The following is a 13,210-nucleotide window of genomic DNA, read 5'->3' on the forward strand; positions in this document are numbered from 1 at the left end:
AAGCAGTAAAAAAAACATCGCAATTGTCAACATAGCAAGCTGGAAATAGCCAAGTTGAACTGAAAACACGACAAAATTAAATTGCTCCTGGATCCTAGAACCGAGGAAGAGAGTCCACCGTCCATCTTTGGAAATATGTGGTTTATTTTGTTTTTGATGTTAGGGTCCGCAACTGCGAGAACAAGGTTGTACATCAAAAGAAAACAATGGAGGGATGAGTTCAAGGGTTTTTAAATACAAACAAAAATACACACGATCGCGGAAGAGGGGGAATAACACAATGGGTCTGTGACAATAGGTCGACGGGGATCCATACCGTAATACTAACCTAAGCGGTAGGCAGAGAGCCGATAAGACAACAAATCAAATACATTAAAATACCAGCACGACATAGGGGATTTCAAAACAAGGGCGGTAGACGAACAAGCTAGCAAATGCACGAAATTTGAGAGTACAAAGTGTCGAACGGCGCCCAGCAAGTTAATATCTCGGCACCCTTTTTTTGGATCACCTGGGCCTTAAATACAGTCTTCATGAGCTTGAATTGGCTGCAGTGCAGTTACGACGTCGGGAATACGCCCACCACTGGCTTTGTAACAAAACACGAGCCGACCAACAGAATGTGACAGCCGATGCTGACCAAAAATGATGAAATTTCCGTGTTATAAAATCGCGCCAGCAGCCCTCCCTGCACAGAGAGTGCCGAGTAGGCAACATGGGACAAGTCTGTGAAAGTGTCCAACCCGCTTAATTTCCGGGATATTCCTCCATGCATGAAAGCAATAATGCGAGTAAATCCCGAATTGGGAATTTACCGGGGTATGTGTGTAAAAGGTAAAATGAAATAGGCTGGATCTGGGTTGAGTAGAATAATATTTTTCTACACACAATATCTACAAGTAAGTAAAGAACTTCTTTCCGCATCCAGAATGGCTTGACTGATGAGCTATTGAGTACTGTTCTTAAATTTTTACGAAAAAATACCTTTGTTAGCATGTTTATAAATTTCATAGCTAGAAAACATTGACCAGTCATGGAATTGCACTGTAAATAAACAAAACTTTAATTTTGTTTAAATAACTTTTTAAAGGCATCCATGTATAGAAAGACTTGTGGTTCTTAAAAGATAAACGTTATTATGAATTAAAATATTTTAATATTGAAACGCCTCTTGATGTATTTTTTTTTTTAATACGATTTGTAAAATTAGTTTAACTAGGAGGTCGCCATTGTTGTTGACGTCACAGGGCGGTGACGTCACATGGTTACGCTGCCGGGATTCCAGAGTATGACTCGAGCGACATGAACATGTCATCTGTTCAACCCTTTCAATTTGAACCGGAGAGGAACATTAATGAGCATGACAGCACTGTCGATATTTTACAAAAGCAAGAGCAAAATGAACAGCAAAGACAGGATGAGACAAAACGAGAATAGGAAAAATAAAAAGATGTTCTGCCAAAATGTGCTACACCGGCGAATCAAGAGGCGAATTTGACAGTCAAATTACTCCCGTGCACTTTCAGCTTGTTTTTTTTGGATGCATACAGAAAGAACATAGTAAAGGTGCCTTAAGAAAATACTTAAACGTAGTAATATTAAATAAGGGTGGTTTAAATATGCTACGTGACAAATGTGGTCAACAGATCAACAAATTGGTTTAAAGCTACCAAAATAAAAACTATGCTTAAAAGTATGAGAGGGAAACAAAAGTATTTTGAGGTGATGAAAAGATAATAAAAGACACAATAAAACCACAAATAGTAAGTACTCGCCACTTTTATCTGATGAACGCATGTGTTCGACGTCTTGCCGCGTAGAAGGAATTGCAGTAACCCGGTGTTCTGTCAAACTTTGCACCCTATCAGTAATTTAAACTTTGAGGTTCTGCGCATACGCTTAATTTTAAAAATGGCCACGAATGCAGCAGTTCCAAAGTAAACACTACAAACTTTCTTTAAAGAAAGGAATATTTACTTATGTTTGATCATGAACGGACATGTTGAAAAGTTCTCCTCAGACACATCCGGCCATGTTAGCTGCACACAACTGCACGCTGCTCTCTCACTGTTAACGTCTTCGCTGTGTCTTTAAGCATTAATTTACACCATTTTCGTGTTGCAAATATATGTTTATGATGTAACTTGTTTATTTAGCACCTTTGGATAACATTGAGAGTCCAACTGAATGTAAAAGAGGGCTTATTCACCACCACAAAAGCTTTGGGAGCAAGATATTATGAGGATGCAAAATTTGACAGAACACCGGTAGTATTCGTCGAGTGACAGTGGAAAATCTATGCCATCACCCCCAGCCTTCATAAAAAATGGCACCCTCCGTAGGTCAAAATGTGGACTAAATATTACAGATTTTTAAATCAATGGCAATAGTGGCACTGCCTGACAGCCAGCTAAGAATGAATGCACTTCCATAAACCACAAGGCTTGGTCTTTTCTTGCTTTTATGGTAAGACACTCGTCTTAATATTGTGAAAGTACAACAGAAAAATACACATATTCAATACTCAATATACAACAAACTGCACAATACACTTATATACACAACTATTATATGTATAGCATAGCACACTAGCTTGAGCTACTAAAGCATTGGCTGGCTTCTATAACACAACTTATGAAGTTCTGTACATATGACCCTTCACTACAGAAGTAAGCATATATTGCACATCCATATGTTATAGTAAACATAAAATACTTACATATATTTCCGAGGGGGAAACGTAACAGAAAGCATTCACGACTGTCAATGCTACCGCTAGACACCGCAATGTGTAAGTGATTGAACCAAACTACTGTAATAAAAAAATAGATGCATTGAATTATTCTGACCAGCAGGTGGGAGCAATGCCCCGCAAATGGTCAACTGATTTCCCATACTAGTGTGTAAACCAGGGGTCTCCAAACCGGTCCTCGAGGGCCACTGTGGGTCCTGGTTTTTGTTCATACCGATCAAGTACAGACCTTTTAACCAATGTGGTTTGTACTAAAACAAGCAGCACCTGACTGCAATCAACTGATTACACTTACAAAACACCAGATTGGTGATAAGGTCTGTACTTGATCTGTATGACCAAAAACCAGGACCCCCAGCGGCCCTATGTGGAATAGTTTGGAGACCACTGGTGTAAACTGTAAAGCCAGAACAGTACATATTATCGGTTCTATTATAAATGTTATTGGATTTATCGGGATGACGTCATAATTCCTATTATCGGACCGATTATTATCGGACCAATAATTATCGTGCACCAGTACTTTTTAGAGCCTACAAGTCAATAAGTCCAAGGTCCCCTTTAAATCACAGGTAGCACCAATAAAGGATTTTGTCCCCATAGGGCTGAGAGTTGGCGATCCTGCGTGAATAATTTGAATTAGTAATTTTTTACAGGTCTGTATGGACGCGAGAGGGCTCATCGTGTTTCACTGCTGAGGCACAATTCTAATAAGGGTCCTAGTTGTCCCAGGCATGTGCAAATTAAGAATTCATAAGGCCTATTAATTTCAGACTATTGATCCAAGTGATGCAGATGTGGGAAAATATCCCTTTATAAATTCACTTTTTGGCACCTCTTTTGTTATTTTGGGATATTTTTTATCGGGGTTTTGGATTAATGGTACAACGATCAGTGCAACATCACAGAATTACAAGACTGAAGTTGAAATGTGCGAATAAAGTTTACATGAATAAACTTCTTGAGAATAAGGTTTTTATGTGTATTTAAGACTTTTGGGTGAATATAAACTTTGTGTGCGTGAGTGTGAGGTACTAAATGTTCTCTTTGGCTTATACAGCACCTAATTTAGCCGTCAATAGGCTCACATCCAGGAAATGACTCTTGCTTTCTCAATATAAGATAAGTTTCTGCACTACCGGAGTAATTGAGCAAAGTCTCACTGACAGGTAATATGGGCAACAGTGAACTATAATTCATTTTCATCTGTCCACAGAGGGACACAATAACATGTTCATTAGCGTGGGGAAACTACTTTAGAGTTAATTTATGAGAAGCTCGCAAGGAGACGCATTACAATGAAAGACAAGTGAAAATGTTAGCGGCTGATTTTTCCTTTGGGGATTTACTCCAATTGCAAAAGTGAATGGGGAGAGACTTCATTACATTTATAAACTGTAATTAAACACTGGAGGCATTTTTTCCCCTCCTTTTGTTAATCTCTTTATGTGTTTGTTTGGATGCTATTCGACAGCATATGTTAAAAACTCACAAACCATAAATTGCACAAATGATGTTAGTTAAATATAGTTTGTTATCAGTATTATTATTATGCACGTTTGATATGTGTCATTTTTCATATAGACACAGATCACAGAAGATGTCCATTATAGCCTCTGTGAGCCATTAAACAGTCACAACTCTCAGATCCCAGCTAAAAAGTCATTTATTTGAAGTGGCTTACTGACTCTAATTTATGATCTGTTTGTTTACTCTGCTTATGCTATTCCCTCACTCACTTTATGCTTCAGTTGATTTTCAAAAATATTTTTATGCATGGCTTAATAAAAATAGTAATGTCTACATAGTAATGTTTAGTGAAAATAATCACTACAAGTGAAACCCAATTACTCTCTGCTTTATATTTTTCTTAGTATGACCCTGAGAATTAGATTACACCCATGCATACATGCGGGGAGAGATGTCAAGTGTCAATGGGAATAGAGGAGTTTTGGGGGTGTTTTATCCAAGGGCACCTCTACAGCTTTGCCCATACTTTGTCTAGGGTAGTTTGTCCTTACAGATGCTGCGTAAAGTTATTTAGAATGCCTGTGATATGTCATTGTGAAATTTATGAATAACAAACTGATGTCATTTCAACAAGGTCAAAGTTGGTAAGAGCTCAGTCACAGTACAGTATTGTCCATCTATCCATTGTCTGTACTGCCCATTCTCACGTGGGTATGCACAGAGGTGGGTAGTAAGGCGTTACGCTACTCAGTTACATTTACTTGAGTAACTTTTTGAGAAAAATGTACTTTTAAGAGTAGTTTTACTAAGTAAAAATGATACTCTTACTCTGCTACTTTGGGCTACACAAGAGTCGATACATTTTTCCTCTTTATTCTACATATTAGATTAAAAAAAAAAAATTTTTTTACCAGCGATGCCAAGAGTAGCTCGACTAATTTCACCAATGAGACGTCGCAGCAATAATCACATGACTCCATTCAACCAATCAGACGCAAGATTGCTGTTCTATGATCACGCCAGCCTGTTCTATCACGTGGCGTCTTTAAAGCACCATTAAAAAATGAAGTATTTGACATAGAGCGCTGCCCTCAACATGACTCGACAACGCGGATTTAAACCTCACCGACAGTTTTTTTTTTTTTGGCACCGACTGACCACGGAAAACAAGAGACTTGATACTTTTAATTTCATTATAGGAACCATGAAGGAACTATTCACTATTCGAACTTGGAACTATTTTCTCCACTAGAGGGCACTCATGCTCTTTGGACGAATAATGCTTCATTTCTGTCTTTTTTTTCTCTCTCGCCGGAATTGTATGGTTTTATTTTATTTTTATTTCTTTGGCTTAATGTTGTTATTTAATGGGTTATTGTACAGTAATGATAACAACCGTTCATAAAGAAATAAAACAAAACAAAAAATACAATACCAAAAAACACCCAAAAAACAGACAAAATAGCAGTAATGTTACTCATTACTTGAGTATTCTTTTCACTGGATGCTTTGTTACTTGTACTTGAGTACATTTTTTGGATGACGACTATAACTTTTACTTGAGTAATATTATTTTGAATTAACGCTACTCTTACTTGAGTATAATTTTTGGCTACTCTACCCACCTGACCTTAGATGGAAGGTGGATTACACCATGAACAGGTTGCCGGCCAAGTTTAGCAATGTGTTACGTTGATACAGAATTTGTTTAGTTCAATACTTGCTCCTATTACCAAATTTCTCAAGGAAATTCTGGGATAAGTCAAAATCTAATTGATTTGTGTCAATTGAGAGATTGGATATATGGTATCTCCAGAAATATTGTTCAGTTTTGAGTTCATGTTCGTTCTAAAAACATTTCATCAAAATGAAAATACTGTCTAAGGAAATCACTTAAATTCTACATCAATTACCCGGTAAAATGTGGTCGGAGTAATAGTTTAAAAAAAAAAATTATTTACAGTGGGGCATATAAGTATTTAGTTAACCACTCATTTTGCAAGTTCTCCCATTTGAAAATGTTAGAGAGGCCTGTAATTTTCAACATAGGTAACCCTCAACCATGAGAGACAGAATGTGGAAAAATGAAAAAACAGAAAATCACATTGTTTGATTTTTAAAGAATTTATTTGCAAATCATGGCGGAAAATAAGTATTTGATCAATACCAAAAGTTCATCTCAATACTTTGTTATGGACCCTTTGTTGGCAATAACGGAGGCTAAACGTTTTCTGTAACTCTTCACAAACTTTTCACACACTGTTGCTGGTATTTTGGCCCATTCCTCCATGAAAAGATCCTCTAGAGCAATGATGTATTGGGGCTGTCGTTGGGCAACACGGACTTTCAACTGCCTCCACAAATGTTCTATGGGGTTGAGATCTGGAGACTGGCTAGGCCACTCCAGGACCTTGAAATGCTTCTTACAAAGCCATTCTTTTGTTGCCTTGGCTGTGTGTTTGGGATCATTGTCATGCTGAAAGACCAAGCCACGTCTCATCTTTAATTCCCTTGATGATGGAAGGAGATTTTCACTCAAAATCTCACGATACATGGCCCCATTCATTCTTTCCTTTACACCGATCAGTCGTCCCGGTCCCTTTGCAGAAAACAGCCCCAAAGCATGATGTTTCCACCCCCGTGCTTCACAGTGAGTATGGTTTTCTTCGGATGCAATTCAGTATTCTTTCTCCTCCTGTGAACCTGTGTTTCTACCAAAAAGTTCTATTTTGGTTTCATCTGACCATAACACATTCTCCTAGTCCTCTTCTGGATCGTCCAAATGCTCTCTAGCGAACCCCAGACGGGCCTGGACTTGTACTTTCTTCAGCAGGGGGACACGTCTGACAGTGCAGGATTTGAGTCCCTGGTGGCGCATGGTGTTACTGATAGTAGGCTTTGTTACTGTGGTCCCAGCTCTCTGTGGGTCATTCACTAGGTCCCCCCGTGTGGTTCGAGGATTTTTGCTCACCGTTCTTATCATTTTGACGCCACGGGGGGAGATCCCCAGATCGAGGGAGATTATCAGTGGTCTTGTATGTCTTCCATTTTTTAATAATTGCTCCCACAGTTGATTTCTTTACACCAAGCGTTTTACCTATTGCAGATTCAGTCTTTCCAGCCTGGTGCAGGTCTACAATTTTGTCTCTGATGTCCTTAGACAGCTCTTTGGTCTTGGCCACTGACTGAGATTGTGGACAGGTGTCTTTTATACCGATAATGAGTTAAAACAGGTGTCATTAATACAGGTAACGAGTGGAGCCTCGTTAGACCTCGTTAGAAGAAGTTAGACCTCTTTGACAGCCAGAAATCTTGCTAGTTTGTAGGTGATCAAATACTTATTTTCCACTCTAATTTGGAAATAAATTATTTAAAAATCAAACTGGTTTTCTGTTTTTTTTCCCCACATCCTGTCTCTCATGGTTGAGGTTTACGCATGTTGACAATTACAGGCCTCTCTAATCTTTTCAAGTAGGAGAACTTGCACAATTGTTGGTTGACTAAATACTTATTTGCCTGTATTTTTTCAGTCCAATAAAAAACAAAATAATTTTGTTTTAAATTTTAATTCTAATTAGAAATAAAATGCAAATATTCTCATCACAGGGAGGAGCAAGTAAGTAAACCCTAGCATTTAACAGATGTTTACCCTTCTTCGGCAGCAACATGCTCCACCAAACATTTCCTGTTTTTGCAGTTCTAACCAATTTTTGCAGGGATATAAGGTATGTATGATTCACGTATTCTGCCTCCCACTCTAAAACAATCAATGCAAATCGAATTGTTTGTGGGGAGAAAAAAACCTTTTCTGTTCTTACTGAAATCGCACGTGTGATATCAACCACCTCAGTCAGCATGCACTGAGTTGTCTTTAAATAAAAGACATTTGGCGAATATGTCACCAGCAACTTTCTTCCAGAACAAAGGTTCAGGCAGAAAGCATTCAAAGTCAACCCTAAGCTCGATTCACTTGAGCACTCAAAACTGACAAATTGTTACACCACTCCAGCTAATGCTACAGTAGTTGCCCATGCACAGTATTTATTTTTGCCAAGCTCATTTCATGCACTGGGAAGTTAAACACATTTGCAATGAGTTAGGTGTAGCACTACTTAAAAGTTGGATAATCACCCACAGACAATTTGATTGGAAAGCACATTCTTCTAGCATGCCCTTCCATCGATCAGGCCTGGCTTTCAGCTCACGCTTCAGGCTCTGTGGTTGATGGTGACACAATATTTAGTTTGGGAGCGAAGAAAATGAAGCTGTGGTGAGAGTGTGTGTTGACGGACAAGAAAATGCTTCGTGTAGAGAAAAGAAAAGGCATGGAGCTACAAGCAGAGATGGGGGATGGAGACAAATAAAAACCGATGCTATACTGTTAATTGTATTATTTATATATACAGTGGTGCCTCTACTTACGAAGTTCTCTACATACGGAATTTTCAGGTTAAGACATCCCTCGATGGTAAATATCGCCTCTTGTTAAGAAAGAAATTTCAGGATACGAAAGGCAAAAATACAGAATGGGCTTCTACTCGCAACTCGCAACCAAAGTTTACTGAATGTAAAATATTTATACAGTGTAGCTGCTTTGCCGTTATCTATTGCCTAGCATTTTCCTAGCATCCAATTGGCTAAGAGGGACCTCTACTGTATGTGTGTATCCCAGCGTCCTTTTCATTCGCCCCTAAGGCCATGAGGTGTCCCAACAGTTTTATCATTTTTCATTCTTTACTCTATTCCTGTTTTTTTTTCTTCTTGTTTTTTAAATTTTTTTTAGGGCTGTCAAAATTATCACCATGAGCATTGTGTAATTATTGACATCAACAATGGCGGGCTACTAGTTTATTTTTTGATTGAAAATTTTACAAATTTTATTAAAACGAAAACATCAAGAGGGGTTTTAATATAACATTTCTATAACTTGTACTAACATTTACCGTAATTTTCGGACTATAAGCCGCTACTTTTTTCCTTCATTTTGATACCTGTGGCTTATAGTCCAGTGCGGCTTATATGTTGATTTATTTGAGTTAATAGGTAACACTTTATGTGACAGCGGCATCATAAGACTGTCATAAGACAGTCATAATTATGACATGATACTATCATGAGCATTACTGAGTGCTTATGTTATTAAGTATTATCCGGGAAATTATGTCACTAGCTTCATATATTTCCAGCTTGAATTTTTAAATCCATTCAAAAGTGAAATCTTTTGCCGGATAACACTAAATGACATCTGTTATAAGCATTCATTAATGCTCAGGACAGTGTCATGTCAATAATTATGATTGTCTAATGACAGTCTTATGTCGCCACTGTCACATAAAGTGTTAGCAAATACCATAACTAACAATTGATGAAACAACTGGAACAGTAACTGAAGAAATAATTAGCACAGAACATGAATTTTGATTAAAATTTACATCTGTACAATGCAATGCATGCTAAGAGGCATGTTGGATGACAACAGTGTTTACAGCAGGTGGCAGCAGAGGTTGCTTGTCTCCTCCAAGGGAGCAAAGATGGCCAAATGAAGCTTCTTGAAGCAATCAAGCCAAATGGTTCAAAGCTTCATGGTGGTGCATTTGGTCTTATGACAGTCGTATGATGCCGCTGTCAAATTAAGTGTGACCGGTTACTATCTTTTGGTGTAAATATCCCATAAAACAGTGAGTATAGCTGCGGCTTATCGTCCAGTGCGGCTTATCTATGAACAAATGCCGTTTTCGGGCCAAATTTGGTGGGCTGCGGCTTATAGTCAGGTGCGCCTTATAGTGCGAAAATTAGGGTATCTTTTAAGAACTACAAGTCTTTCTATCCATGGATCGCTTTAACAGAATGTTAGTAATGTTAATGCCATCTTGTTGATTTATTGTTATAATAAACAAATACAGTACTTATGTACCATATGTTGAATGTATATATCCATCTTGTGTCTTATCTTTCCATTCCAACAATAATTTACAGAAAAATATGGCATATTTTATAGATGGTTTGAATTGCGATTAATTACGATTAATTTTTAAGCCGTAATTAACTCGATTAAAAATTTTAATCGTTTGACAGCCCTAGTTTTTTTTTACATTATGCCCAACTCTCATTTTATATTTATTGTGCAATAATTGTAACATGTATTTATTACATATTTTGATGCATTTTTATGCTTTATAAAAGATTTATTTCTGAATTTTAGGGGGGCTTGGAACGGTTTGGGCATTTACATGGAAAACGCATCTCTACTGACGGAATTTATATTTTACGAAACTACTTCCAGAACCAATTAATTTCATAAGTAGAGGTACCACTGTACTCTATTTATAAAAATGTGTTTTCAGGAGTTGAAGTCTAGATTAAAATGGTGGATTTTCAACCTGCTTTTATAAACAGAAATGTTCCCTTTAGCTTTGAGGTGCAGTGACAGACTGTTCCACAGACAGGCCTTAAAACTTGAGTACTCGTGTTGGCTCAAGAGATAATGGAGTAGACAGTGGTTATTAGGAGTGGGAACCTCAACGCACCTCACGATACGATACGATTCGCGATACAAGGCTCACGATAACGATTATCTCACGATATCACGATACAGAAAATATCAATATATTGGTCAGAAATTTGATACATGATATTCTACGATACAACTGTTGAAACGGAAAAAAACATATATTTCAAAATAGAAAAAAATACTGTTTAAGTCATTTATTAAACAGTGACACCTTTTCAGTGCAACGTTGCTGTAAAATATAAATCTACTGATAATTGTGTACCTGCACATATAGAGGAAACGAACCACAACCACTGATATTTCTTGGCGAAATCATGATGAATGGCACCCTTAATTTCTTAAGTTATAAATCTTTTGAAAATTTTTAACAGTGCTGTAAGTGTCAGTCAGCAGTTGAGCTTGGATTGGGGCAATGATAAAATTGGTGGGCCTTTTCTTTGTATATGACCTTTGTTGTCAAAAGCATTGGTTTGAGCACTTCCACCATCTGCTTCAGCATTTGTGATGTCAGACTCAGTTACATTCTTCCTCACCTTAAAAACAACAAAATAAATCAAAAATATTAGCTACTCAATAGCTTTTGAGTTGAAATTCTGATGTTTTGTGTGTGTTGGAAGTATGGAGTGAATTTTAAAAAAAATATGAATTGAATGAATAAAAATTAAAAATGCAATAATTGCCTGTTTTTAATATGTAGGACACATTAATTATCATGCACGTCACCTTATATATCTTGGAAGCTATTCAAACCGTTTTTATAGCTTATTGTATCAAAATGGCAGTCATAACAGTTTGTGTAGTAAACTAGACGGAAAGTGGTTCTCAAATATGTAATCAAAATAATACATTTAAATGAAAAAATCAATTACTAGTACATTGCAAAACTTTCTTACCTCAAGTGATGCTCCATAGAAATCCGGTCTCCAATTAGTCACCAGCTGCCAGTGAACCTTATTTTATTAGACAATTCTTGCATACAGCAAAGTCCTTGTTCACCTTACTTCCTTTATTGTTGGTGTAAAATCCAAAGTGTGTCCACATGTGTGATTTTCAGCAATATTTTTCTCACTTTTTCCTCCACCGTTCTCACGAAGCTTTTTTATTTTTTTCAACACACTTGGGACCGCTCTTCTTCTATAGGCGACTTGTGCGCACTTTACCTTCACCGCCACTGTTGAGCGCCCCTAGTGGACCGCCAAGGAATTGCTCAACAAACATTGAGCAGTTTACAGCTTCCATACTCCATTGTATGGCCAATATGTCAAATAAAAGTATCAATGCTTGGCGGGAGCATATCGATAACCGATCGGGTTGCAAAATATCGCGATATATCGCTGTATCGAGATATTGTCACACTCTTAGTGGCTATGTTCTTTAAATAATAAAAAATGTTAGATTTTTAATTTGTGAAATAAGAGTGATCTAGGAGTCTACAAATAACGCCCCTTTTCCTCTTTTGCCTTTGAGGAAGGAGTCTAGGCAGTGCAAGTAATTTACAGTGGGGAGAACAAATACTTGATACACTGCCGATTTTGCTGGTTTTCCCACTTGCAAGCCATGTAGAGGTCTGTGATTTGTATCATAAGTTCTCTTCAACTGTGAGGGACGGAATCTAATACAAAAATCCAGAAAATCACATTGTATTATTTTTAAGTAATACATTTGTATTTAACTGCATGAAATAAGAATTTGATACATTACCAACTAGTAAATATTTCGGCTCTTAGTTCTTTTTTAAGAACCCCTCCTGTTCTCCACTCATTATTGGAAGTAACTGCACCTGTTTGAACTTGTTACCTGTATAAAAGACACCTGTTCACATGCTCAAACAAACAAACTCCAACCTCTCCACAATGGCCAAGACCAAAGAGCTGTGTAAGGACATCAGGGATAATAGACCTGCACAAGGCTGGGATGGGCTACAGGAAAATAAGCAAGCAGCTTGGTAAGAAGGTAACAACTGTTGGAGCGATTATTAGAAAATGGAAGAAGTTCAAGTTGACGGTCAATCTGCCTCGTTCTGGGGCTCCATGCAAGATCTCACCTCGTGGGGCATCACTGATCATGAGGAAGGTGAGGGATCAGCCCAGAACTACATGGCAGGACCTGGTCAATGACCTGAAGAGAGCTGGAACCACAGTCTCGAAGAAAACCATCGGAAACACATTAAGCCGTCATGGATTAAAATCCTACAGTGCACGCAAGGTCCCGCTGCTGAAGCCAGTGCATGTCCAGACACGTCTGAAGTTTGCCACTGACCATCTGGATGATCCAGAGGAGCAATGGGAGAAGGTCATGTGGTCGGATGAGACCAAAATTGAACTTTTTGGTCTAAACTCGGCTCGTCGTGTTTGGAGGAAAAAGAAGGATGAGTACAACCCCAAGAACACCATCCCAACCGTGAAACATGGAGGAGGAAACATCATTTTTTGGGGGCTGCTTCTCTGCCAAGGGTACAGGACGACTGCACCGTGTTG

This window comes from Corythoichthys intestinalis, chromosome 3 (genome assembly GCF_030265065.1).
Source record: "Corythoichthys intestinalis isolate RoL2023-P3 chromosome 3, ASM3026506v1, whole genome shotgun sequence".
NCBI lineage: Eukaryota > Metazoa > Chordata > Actinopteri > Syngnathiformes > Syngnathidae > Corythoichthys > Corythoichthys intestinalis.